This window comes from Electrophorus electricus, unplaced genomic scaffold (assembly GCF_041902795.1).
Source record: "Electrophorus electricus isolate QZ-2024a unplaced genomic scaffold, ASM4190279v1 Scaffold93, whole genome shotgun sequence".
In the NCBI taxonomy this organism is placed as follows: Eukaryota; Metazoa; Chordata; class Actinopteri; order Gymnotiformes; family Gymnotidae; genus Electrophorus; species Electrophorus electricus.
This window is the reverse complement of record NW_027658810.1, coordinates 215,609-228,108: the sequence shown is the minus strand read 5'-3', so window position 1 is coordinate 228,108 and position 12,500 is coordinate 215,609. Positions and strand designations below refer to the sequence as shown.

Genomic DNA, 12,500 nt, shown 5'->3' with positions numbered 1-12,500 from the left:
GTGTGCGCAGGTGTAAAGCAACCTTGCTAGGCATGAAGGTGTGACCTCCAGGGCCTGGAAGTCTGGTGGTAGTAGTAGTATGATTTAAAGGCACAAAGTGATTGAAGTGTGCCCAGGCCCAGAGCTACTTTGCTGGGCATGACTGTGTTTGACCTCTTGGGCCTGGAAGTCTGGTGGTAGTAGTAGTATGATTTAAAGGCACAAAGTGAATGAAGTGTGCCCAGGCCCAGAGCTACTTTGCTGGGCATGACTGTGTTTGACCTCTTGGGCCTGGAAGTCTGGTAGTAGTAGTAGTAGTAGTAGTAGTAGTAGTAGTAGTAGTATGATTTAAAGGTACAAAGTGAATGAAGTGTGCCCAGGCCCAGAGCTACTTTGCTGGGCATGACTGTGTTTGACCTCTTGGGCCTGGAAGTCTATTTCTAGGCTTATATAAAGGGTCAAAAACTTCTTGAAGTGTGCCCAGGCCCAGAGCTACTTTGCTGGGCATGACTGTGTTTGACCTCTTGGGTCTGGAAGTCTGGTGGTAGTAGTAGTAGTATGATTTAAAGGCACAAAGTGATTGAAGTGTGCCCAGGCCCAGAGCTACTTTGCTGGGCATGAATGTGTTTGAACTCTTGGGCCTGGAAGTCTGGTAGTAGTAGTATGATTTAAAGGCACAAAGTGATTGAAGTGTGCCCAGGCCCAGAGCTACTTTGCTGGGCATGACTGTGTTTGACCTCTTGGGCCTGGAAGTCTGGTGGTAGTAGTAGTATGATTTAAAGGCACAAAGTGATTGAAGTGTGCCCAGGCCCAGAGCTACTTTGCTGGGCATGAATGTGTTTGAACTCTTGGGCCTGGAAGTCTGGTAGTAGTAGTAGTAGTAGTAGTAGTAGTAGTAGTAGTAGTAGTAGTATGATTTAAAGGTACAAAGTGAATGAAGTGTGCCCAGGCCCAGAGCTACTTTGCTGGGCATGACTGTGTTTGACCTCTTGGCTCTGGAAGTCTATTTCTAGGCTTATATAAAGGGTCAAACTTCTTGAAGTGTGCCCAGGCCCAGAGCTACTTTGCTGGGCATGACTGTGTTTGACCTCTGGGGCCTGGAAGTCTGGTAGTAGTAGTATGATTTAAAGGCACAAAGTGATTGAAGTGTGCCCAGGCCCAGAGCTACTTTGCTGGGCATGACTGTGTTTGACCTCTTGGGCCTGGAAGTCTGGTAGTAGTAGTAGTAGTAGTAGTAGTAGTAGTAGTAGTAGTATGATTTAAAGGTACAAAGTGAATGAAGTGTGCCCAGGCCCACAGCTACTTTGCTGGGCATGACTGTGTTTGACCTCTTGGGCCTGAAAGTCTGGTAGTAGTAGTATGATTTAAAGGTACAAAGTGAATGAAGTGTGCCCAGGCCCAGAGCTACTTTGCTGGGCATGACTGTGTTTGACCTCTTGGCTCTGGAAGTCTATTTCTAGGCTTATATAAAGGGTCAAACTTCTTGAAGTGTGCCCAGGCCCAGAGCTACTTTGCTGGGCATGACTGTGTTTGACCTCTGGGGCCTGGAAGTCTGGTAGTAGTAGTATGATTTAAAGGCACAAAGTGATTGAAGTGTGCCCAGGCCCAGAGCTACTTTGCTGGGCATGAATTGTTTGAACTCTTGGGCCTGGAAGTCTATTTCTAGGCTTATATAAAGGGTCAAACTTCTTGAAGTGTGCCCAGGCCCAGAGCTACTTTGCTGGGCATGACTGTGTTTGACCTCTTGGGCCTGGAAGTCTGGTAGTAGTAGTAGTAGTAGTAGTAGTAGTAGTAGTAGTAGTAGTAGTATGATTTAAAGGTACAAAGTGAATGAAGTGTGCCCAGGCCCACAGCTACTTTGCTGGGCATGACTGTGTTTGACCTCTTGGGCCTGAAAGTCTATTTCTAGGCTTATATAAAGGGTCAAACTTCTTGAAGTGTGCCCAGGCCCAGAGCTACTTTGCTGGGCATGACTGTGTTTGACCTCTGGGGCCTGGAAGTCTGGTAGTAGTAGTATGATTTAAAGACACAAAGTGATTGAAGTGTGCCCAGGCCCAGAGCTACTTTGCTGGGCATGAATGTGTTTGAACTCTTGGGCCTGGAAGTCTGGTAGTAGTAGTATGATTTAAAGGTACAAAGTGAATGAAGTGTGCCCAGGCCCAGAGCTACTTTGCTGTGCATGACTGTGTTTGACCTCTTGGCTCTGGAAGTCTATTTCTAGGCTTATATAAAGGGTCAAACTTCTTGAAGTGTGCCCAGGCCCAGAGCTACTTTGCTGGGCATGACTGTGTTTGACCTCTGGGGCCTGGAAGTCTGGTAGTAGTAGTATGATTTAAAGGCACAAAGTGATTGAAGTGTGCCCAGGCCCAGAGCTACTTTGCTGGGCATGATTCTGTGACCTCTTGGGTCTGGAAATGTGGTACTTTGAAGGATTAAAAGAGTGAAACGGTCTGAAGTGTGCGCAGGTGTAAAGCAACCTTGCTAGGCATGAAGGTGTGACCTCCAGGGCCTGGAAGTCTGGTGGTAGTAGTAGTATGATTTAAAGGCACAAAGTGATTGAAGTGTGCCCAGGCCCAGAGCTACTTTGCTGGGCATGACTGTGTTTGACCTCTTGGGCCTGGAAGTCTGGTGGTAGTAGTAGTATGATTTAAAGGCACAAAGTGATTGAAGTGTGCCCAGGCCCAGAGCTACTTTGCTGGGCATGACTGTGTTTGACCTCTTGGCTCTGGAAGTCTATTTCTAGGCTTATATAAAGGGTCAAACTTCTTGAAGTGTGCCCAGGCCCAGAGCTACTTTGCTGGGCATGACTGTGTTTGACCTCTGGGGCCTGGAAGTCTGGTAGTAGTAGTATGATTTAAAGGCACAAAGTGATTGAAGTGTGCCCAGGCCCAGAGCTACTTTGCTGGGCATGAATGTGTTTGAACTCTTGGGCCTGGAAGTCTATTTCTAGGCTTATATAAAGGGTCAAACTTCTTGAAGTGTGCCCAGGCCCAGAGCTACTTTGCTGGGCATGACTGTGTTTGACCTCTTGGGCCTGGAAGTCTGGTAGTAGTAGTAGTAGTAGTAGTAGTAGTAGTAGTAGTAGTAGTAGTATGATTTAAAGGTACAAAGTGAATGAAGTGTGCCCAGGCCCACAGCTACTTTGCTGGGCATGACTGTGTTTGACCTCTTGGGCCTGAAAGTCTATTTCTAGGCTTATATAAAGGGTCAAACTTCTTGAAGTGTGCCCAGGCCCAGAGCTACTTTGCTGGGCATGACTGTGTTTGACCTCTGGGGCCTGGAAGTCTGGTAGTAGTAGTATGATTTAAAGACACAAAGTGATTGAAGTGTGCCCAGGCCCAGAGCTACTTTGCTGGGCATGAATGTGTTTGAACTCTTGGGCCTGGAAGTCTGGTAGTAGTAGTATGATTTAAAGGTACAAAGTGAATGAAGTGTGCCCAGGCCCAGAGCTACTTTGCTGTGCATGACTGTGTTTGACCTCTTGGCTCTGGAAGTCTATTTCTAGGCTTATATAAAGGGTCAAACTTCTTGAAGTGTGCCCAGGCCCAGAGCTACTTTGCTGGGCATGACTGTGTTTGACCTCTGGGGCCTGGAAGTCTGGTAGTAGTAGTATGATTTAAAGGCACAAAGTGATTGAAGTGTGCCCAGGCCCAGAGCTACTTTGCTGGGCATGATTCTGTGACCTCTTGGGTCTGGAAATGTGGTACTTTGAAGGATTAAAAGAGTGAAACGGTCTGAAGTGTGCGCAGGTGTAAAGCAACCTTGCTAGGCATGAAGGTGTGACCTCCAGGGCCTGGAAGTCTGGTGGTAGTAGTAGTATGATTTAAAGGCACAAAGTGATTGAAGTGTGCCCAGGCCCAGAGCTACTTTGCTGGGCATGACTGTGTTTGACCTCTTGGGCCTGGAAGTCTGGTGGTAGTAGTAGTATGATTTAAAGGCACAAAGTGATTGAAGTGTGCCCAGGCCCAGAGCTACTTTGCTGGGCATGACTGTGTTTGACCTCTTGGCTCTGGAAGTCTATTTCTAGGCTTATATAAAGGGTCAAACTTCTTGAAGTGTGCCCAGGCCCAGAGCTACTTTGCTGGGCATGACTGTGTTTGACCTCTGGGGCCTGGAAGTCTGGTAGTAGTAGTATGATTTAAAGGCACAAAGTGATTGAAGTGTGCCCAGGCCCAGAGCTACTTTGCTGGGCATGAATGTGTTTGAACTCTTGGGCCTGGAAGTCTATTTCTAGGCTTATATAAAGGGTCAAACTTCTTGAAGTGTGCCCAGGCCCAGAGCTACTTTGCTGGGCATGACTGTGTTTGACCTCTTGGGCCTGGAAGTCTGGTAGTAGTAGTAGTAGTAGTAGTAGTAGTAGTAGTAGTAGTAGTAGTATGATTTAAAGGTACAAAGTGAATGAAGTGTGCCCAGGCCCACAGCTACTTTGCTGGGCATGACTGTGTTTGACCTCTTGGGCCTGAAAGTCTATTTCTAGGCTTATATAAAGGGTCAAACTTCTTGAAGTGTGCCCAGGCCCAGAGCTACTTTGCTGGGCATGACTGTGTTTGACCTCTGGGGCCTGGAAGTCTGGTAGTAGTAGTATGATTTAAAGACACAAAGTGATTGAAGTGTGCCCAGGCCCAGAGCTACTTTGCTGGGCATGAATGTGTTTGAACTCTTGGGCCTGGAAGTCTGGTAGTAGTAGTATGATTTAAAGGTACAAAGTGAATGAAGTGTGCCCAGGCCCAGAGCTACTTTGCTGTGCATGACTGTGTTTGACCTCTTGGCTCTGGAAGTCTATTTCTAGGCTTATATAAAGAGTCAAACTTCTTGAAGTGTGCCCAGGCCCAGAGCTACTTTGCTGGGCATGACTGTGTTTGACCTCTGGGGCCTGGAAGTCTGGTAGTAGTAGTATGATTTAAAGGCACAAAGTGATTGAAGTGTGCCCAGGCCCAGAGCTACTTTGCTGGGCATGATTCTGTGACCTCTTGGGTCTGGAAATGTGGTACTTTGAAGGATTAAAAGAGTGAAACGGTCTGAAGTGTGCGCAGGTGTAAAGCAACCTTGCTAGGCATGAAGGTGTGACCTCCAGGGCCTGGAAGTCTGGTGGTAGTAGTAGTATGATTTAAAGGCACAAAGTGATTGAAGTGTGCCCAGGCCCAGAGCTACTTTGCTGGGCATGACTGTGTTTGACCTCTTGGGCCTGGAAGTCTGGTGGTAGTAGTAGTATGATTTAAAGGCACAAAGTGATTGAAGTGTGCCCAGGCCCAGAGCTACTTTGCTGGGCATGAATGTGTTTGAACTCTTGGGCCTGGAAGTCTATTTCTAGGCTTATATAAAGGGTCAAACATCTTGAAGTGTGCCCAGGCCCAGAGCTACTTTGCTGTGCATGACTGTGGTTGACCTCTTGGCCCTGGAAGTCTGGTGGTAGTAGTAGTATGATTTAAAGGCACAAAGTGAATGAAGTGTGCCCAGGCCCAGAGCTACTTTGCTGGGCATGAATGTGTTTGAACTCTTGGGCCTGGAAGTCTGGTAGTAGTAGTAGTAGTAGTAGTAGTAGTAGTAGTAGTATGATTTAAAGGCACAAAGTGCTTGAAGTGTGCCCAGGCCCAGAGCTACTTTGCTGTGCATGACTGTGTTTGACCTCTTGGCTCTGGAAGTCTATTTCTAGGCTTATATAAAGGGTCAAACTTCTTGAAGTGTGCCCAGGCCCAGAGCTACTTTGCTGTGTATGACTGTGTGACCTCTTGGCCCTGGAATTCTGGTGGTAGTAGTAGTATGATTTAAAGGCACAAAGTGAATGAAGTGTGCCCAGGCCCAGAGCTACTTTGCTGGGCATGACTGTGTTTGACCTCTTGGGCCTGGAAGTCTGGTAGTAGTAGTATGATTTAAAGGCACAAAGTGATTGAAGTGTGCCCAGGCCCAGAGCTACTTTGCTGGGCATGAATGTGTTTGAACTCTTGGGCCTGGAAGTCTATTTCTAGGCTTATATAAAGGGACAAACTTCTTGAAGTGTGCCCAGGCCCAGAGCTACTTTGCTGTGTATGACTGTGTGACCTCTTGGCCCTGGAATTCTGGTGGTAGTAGTAGTAGTAGTAGTATGATTTAAAGGTACAAAGTGAATGAAGTGTGCCCAGGCCCAGAGCCAGGCCTGGGCAGCAGGGGGCGCTCCTGGCCATGCCCAGCGAGTTTCGTGCGAATCGGACCTGGTCCGGAAGAGATACGAAGGGAAAACTCATTACTCGTCGGGGTGGCACATCCAGGCTCTCGACCCTCCCAAAGCGTCCGACCAGGGTGCACCCTGCCGGGCATGGTTAGCCGCCAGCCCCCTTCCTGGAGGTCTGGTTGGCACGGGGTTTTGATTTATCGGTTTCATATCTCTGGGCTCCTTGGGAGCAGAAAGTCGGTTGAGGGCCCTTTGGAAAGAGCCGGGGCTGCCGTTTAACGCTGTCCAAGCGGCAGGCGAAGCGCACCCACCGTTTTTACGCTATGATTTTTTAAAACCGCCGGGGCGGCAAACACAGGGCCGGTCGGGTTTGAAGACGAATATCTCTTCGGCCCTTGGGAGGAGAGAAGCAGCGCGGGTCACCTTTGAACGCGCTCGCTGCCAGGAACGTCTGGCGTAAAAGTTTCGTGGGAATCGGACGTTCCTAGGCTGAGAAGCGAGCGCCCGCCCTCGGGCGGTCGGGGGCCCCTTTCTCATTCCCCGTCTGGGCTAAAAATACGAGGTCGGACCCGATGGACTCGGGAGACTGGAGAGTACCAGGGAGACCCTGGAAGCAGGCGACCCGACCCACGCTTCGCTGTCTCCTCGGCCCTCGGGAGTAGAAGCGCGGGGACGGTGGCGTGGGCAGCAGGGGGCGCTCCTGGCCATGCCCAGCGAGTTTCGTGCGAATCGGACCTGGTCCGGAAGAGATACGAAGGGAAAACTCATTACTCGTCGGGGTGGCACATCCAGGCTCTCGACCCTCCCAAAGCGTCCGACCAGGGTGCACCCTGCCGGGCATGGTTAGCCGCCAGCCCCCTTCCTGGAGGTCTGGTTGGCACGGGGTTTTGATTTTTCGGTTTCATATCTCTGGGCTCCTTGGGAGCAGAAAGTCGGTTGAGGGCCCTTTGGAAAGAGCCGGGGCTGCCGTTTAACGCTGTCCAAGCGGCAGGCGAAGCGCACCCACCGTTTTTACGCTATGATTTTTTAAAACCGCCGGGGCGGCAAACACAGGGCCGGTCGGGTTTGAAGACGAATATCTCTTCGGCCCTTGGGAGGAGAGAAGCAGCGCGGGTCACCTTTGAACGCGCTCGCTGCCAGGAACGTCTGGCGTAAAAGTTTCGTGGGAATCGGACGTTCCTAGGCTGAGAAGCGAGCGCCCGCCCTCGGGCGGTCGGGGGCCCCTTTCTCATTCCCCGTCTGGGCTAAAAATACGAGGTCGGACCCGATGGACTCGGGAGACTGGAGAGTACCAGGGAGACCCTGGAAGCAGGCGACCCGACCCACGCTTCGCTGTCTCCTCGGCCCTCGGGAGTAGAAGCGCGGGGACGGTGGCGTGGGCAGCAGGGGGCGCTCCTGGCCATGCCCAGCGAGTTTCGTGCGAATCGGACCTGGTCCGGAAGAGATACGAAGGGAAAACTCATTACTCGTCGGGGTGGCACATCCAGGCTCTCGACCCTCCCAAAGCGTCCGACCAGGGTGCACCCTGCCGGGCATGGTTAGCCGCCAGCCCCCTTCCTGGAGGTCTGGTTGGCACGGGGTTTTGATTTATCGGTTTCATATCTCTGGGCTCCTTGGGAGCAGAAAGTCGGTTGAGGGCCCTTTGGAAAGAGCCGGGGCTGCCGTTTAACGCTGTCCAAGCGGCAGGCGAAGCGCACCCACCGTTTTTACGCTATGATTTTTTAAAACCGCCGGGGCGGCAAACACAGGGCCGGTCGGGTTTGAAGACGAATATCTCTTCGGCCCTTGGGAGGAGAGAAGCAGCGCGGGTCACCTTTGAACGCGCTCGCTGCCAGGAACGTCTGGCGTAAAAGTTTCGTGGGGAATCGGACGTTCCTAGGCTGAGAAGCGAGCGCCCGCCCTCGGGCGGTCGGGGGCCCCTTTCTCATTCCCCGTCTGGGCTAAAAATACGAGGTCGGACCCGATGGACTCGGGAGACTGGAGAGTACCAGGGAGACCCTGGAAGCAGGCGACCCGACCCACGCTTCGCTGTCTCCTCGGCCCTCGGGAGTAGAAGCGCGGGGACGGTGGCGTGGGCAGCAGGGGGCGCTCCTGGCCATGCCCAGCGAGTTTCGTGCGAATCGGACCTGGTCCGGAAGAGATACGAAGGGAAAACTCATTACTCGTCGGGGTGGCACATCCAGGCTCTCGACCCTCCCAAAGTGTCCGACCAGGGTGCACCCTGCCGGGCTAAGAGAACAGCCAGGTGAACCCTGGAGGTTCCGAACTCCAGACCCCTGGACCCGACGGCTCAGTCCGCCTCAGGTGCACTACAGAGGTCCTCGGGCTGTCCCTGAGTGCATTAAAACGGAAATCAGAATTACTCCCCCGGGTGGCACTTCCAGGCTCTCGACCCTCCCAAAGTGTCCGACCAGGGTGCACCCTGCTGGGCATGGTTAGCCGCCAGCCCCCTTCCTGGAGGTCTGGTTGGCACGGGGTTTTGCAAATAGGTCCCGTCGGGTATATGGGAGAGCAAAGAGAATCAATGGGGTCCAAGCACTAAATTCATCCAGTGGCGTTCTCTGGAAGCCCAAGGGGAGTCCGAGGGGTGTTCGGCCGGCAAGGGGAGCTCTCCCTCGGACACATGATCAAACGCCTGTCCCCTACCGGAAAGTGGTGTGCTCTGGATGCCCCCCCCCCCCCCCATCCCCCGAGGGGGGTGCTTATCCCGCGAGGGGAGCCCTCCTCGGGTTAAGTGAACCATCATGCCGATTCCCCTATGGAAGTGGGCACATCCAGGCACACAGTCTGCTTTGCTCTCCCCGACCCGAGTGCGTCTGTTGGGCTGAGTGTACGCCCAGGCAACTGGATCCAATGGCTCAGTCCGCCGCAGCGTGCTTCGACGATGGGTCGTACAGCCATGCCACCAGGGTGGGCGTGTTTGTAAATGTACCAGTGGATTCTCGTCGGCCTGCCACATCCATGGTATCGACCCACCAGGCCTGTCCGACCAGGGGTTGACCCTGGACGGGCACGGTCTGTGGTTTGGCCCTTGTCCTAGATGAAATCGGGCACGGGGTTTTCTGGCCAGGTACCATCGGGTTACTGGGAGAGCGGCTTCGGTCTCCAGGTGAGACCAATGGTGAAGCAGCACGAGGCAATGGAGAGCATGCAAAGCGATGGGGAAGCCATGCACGGCAATGGCCACGAAAAAAAAAAAAAAATCACCACGGAAGGAACGTGAAGAACAAGGAGGAGTGTAGTGACACTGCCCAAAGCTGCCCGGTGTTGCAGGGGTCTATTGGTGTGTTGCTTCCTTGTTTGGTAGAGTGGAGTACCAGACCCGCCAGGGGTAGGCAAACCATTCCCCCTACGGTAAGTGAGGAGCCAGCCATTTGACGAGCGGGTGTCCACGTGTACGGGTGCGAGCGCTATCCCCCCACACGGGGTTAGGCCACGGCCTTAGGTGGACGTCTGCCGACCAGCCCCGGCTGATCCAGAACTTCTGATGTGGAGAGCGGTTTTGACAGATCCTCCCTGGTTCTAGCGGGTCAAGCCTCTGATGGGGGGTGGGGGTTATTTGTAACCCATCCCAGAACTCTCTGGGGGAGACTCAGACGGCCAGTCTGTCTACTCAGTTGTCCTATACTGGTGTCTGTGGTTTGGGAGGAAGGGAGTGCCCTGCTTTGTTGGCCTCCTCTTCAAACCTACCTGGGCCCACGAATCACTCTTCTTGGTTACATCACGAAACGTAGGTTGAGCGAGGCTAGGGGGGAGGGAATTCGACGAGGTCTTTCCCTTGTCCCCCCACCAGCGGCCCACGAAAATCAAAACGGCGTGAAGAGAGGGAACGCCGAAAGCACCTGGAGTCGGCCGTCCGCACCTCCGGAGGAGGTGGACGGGGTACGGTGCGGGCATGACCGGATGGGACAGCTTTGCATCAAGGTGAGAGGTCGGCGTCCGAAGGCCAGAGGGCGGTGCGCGAGCACGTTTACACTGGCCGCGGAAGCTGTCCTGGGTAGCCCTGTATGGCGTCTGGACCTGACGGCGCACGCACTTACAACCCGCTGCTTCCTAGCCCCCGGAAGGGGAGGCGGATGTCACTCGTGGTTCATCCCAGACCACGGTGCAAACTACCTGGTTGATCCTGCCAGTAACATATGCTTGTCTCAAAGATTAAGCCATGCAGGTCTAAGTGCACACGGCCGGTACAGTGAAACTGCGAATGGCTCATTAAATCAGTTATGGTTCCTTTGATCGCTCCACACGTTACTCGGATAACTGTGGTAATTCTAGAGCTAATACATGCAAACGAGCGCTGACCCTTCGGGGGATGCGTGCATTTATCAGACCCAAAACCCATCCGGGGGGCTCGGGCCCCCCGGCCGCTTTGGTGACTCTAGATAACCTCGGGCCGATCGCGCGCCCTCCGCGGCGGCGACGTCTCATTCGAATGTCTGCCCTATCAACTTTCGATGGTACCATAGTCGGCTACCATGGTGACCACGGGTAACGGGGAATCAGGGTTCGATTCCGGAGAGGGAGCCTGAGAAACGGCTACCACATCCAAGGAAGGCAGCAGGCGCGCAAATTACCCATTCCCGACACGGGGAGGTAGTGACGAAAAATAACGATACAGGTCTCTTTCGAGGCCCTGTAATCGGAATGAGCGTATCCTAAACCCATGGGTGAGGACCCATTGGAGGGCAAGTCTGGTGCCAGCAGCCGCGGTAATTCCAGCTCCAATAGCGTATATTAAAGTTGCTGCAGTTAAAAAGCTCGTAGTTGGATGTCGGGAGTGGGCTGGCGGTCCGCCGCGAGGCGTGCCACCGCCTGTCTCAGACCCTGTCTCCCGGTGCCCCCCGGATGCCCTTGGCTGGGTGTCCGGACGGGGCTCGGAGCGTTTACTTTGAAAAAATTAGAGTGTTCAAAGCGGGCCCGCTTCTCGCCTGAATACCTGAGCTAGGAATAATGGAATAGGACTCCGGTTCTATTTTGTGGGTTTCCTGAACCAGGGCCATGATTAAGAGGGACGGCCGGGGGCATTCGTATTGCGCCGCTAGAGGTGAAATTCTTGGACCGGCGCAAGACGGACGAAAGCGAAAGCATTTGCCAAGAATGTTTTCATTAATCAAGAACGAAAGTCGGAGGTTCGAAGACGATCAGATACCGTCGTAGTTCCGACCGTAAACTATGCCGACCCGCGATCCGGCGGCGTTATTCCCATGACCCGCCGGGCAGCGTGAGGGAAACCACGAGTCTGTGGGTTCCGGGGGGAGTATGGTTGCAAAGCTGAAACTTAAAGGAATTGACGGAAGGGCACCACCAGGAGTGGAGCCTGCGGCTTAATTTGACTCAACACGGGAAACCTCACCCGGCCCGGACACGGAAAGGATTGACAGATTGATAGCTCTTTCTCGATTCTGTGGGTGGTGGTGCATGGCCGTTCTTAGTTGGTGGAGCGATTTGTCTGGTTAATTCCGATAACGAACGAGACTCCGGCATGCTAAATAGTTACGCGGCCCTCCGCGGTCGGCGTCAAACTTCTTAGAGGGACAAGTGGCGTTCAGCCACGCGAGATGGAGCAATAACAGGTCTGTGATGCCCTTAGATGTCCGGGGCTGCACGCGCGCCACAATGGTTGGATCAGCGTGTGCCTACCCTACACCGAGAGGTGCGGGTAATCCGCTGAACCCCATTCGTGATGGGGACTGGGGATTGCAATTATTCCCCATGAACGAGGAATTCCCAGTAAGCGCGGGTCATAAGCTCGCGTTGATTAAGTCCCTGCCCTTTGTACACACCGCCCGTCGCTACTACCGATCGGATGGTTTAGTGAGGTCCTCGGATCGGCCCCGCCGGGGCTCCTCGCGGGCCTTGGCGGAGCGCCGAGAAGTCGATCAAACTTGACTATCTAGAGGAAGTAAAAGTCGTAACAAGGTTTTCGTAGGTGAACCTGCGAAAGGATCATTAACGGGTAACGCTGTCCGGCGTGCCTCCTCTCCCGACCCCCTCGACTTCGCCGTCCCCCCGCGTCGGGGCCCAGGGTCGAAAGGGTCTTCGGGGTTGCTGTTACACGTGGTCGCTTGCAGGTCAGGCTGGACAGAAGGCATAAAGGAGGAGCCTAGTCCCTCCCACCCCTTCCTCGTCCTCCGCCTCTTCCTCCGCGTCGTCCTTCAGCACCCCCCCCCCGCAGGCCCCGGTATTCTCTGGGTTCCAGCGCGAGAGACGCGTCGTTCAAAAAACTCGGCGTCCCCGCTCGTCGGGCGAAGGCCGGTTTCCCCTCACCTTGCCGGCAGGAGAAGCGCCTGCGAGTCGAGCGGGTCGTACGGGTCCGTCCCGCGCCCTCCCTCTCGCTCGCACGGCCGCTGCCTCCGTCCACCGCGAGGGGTTT

General features: G+C 53.6%; 1 non-coding gene across 1 annotated transcript; it reads left to right on the top strand.

The window, feature by feature from the left end:
- Positions 1 to 10,240: 10,240 nt before the first annotated feature.
- Positions 10,241 to 12,079, top strand: LOC145656830 (18S ribosomal RNA). Its single transcript, XR_014122423.1, has one exon. It is a non-coding gene; the product is annotated as an 18S ribosomal RNA (ribosomal RNA).
- Positions 12,080 to 12,500: the final 421 nt, after the last annotated feature.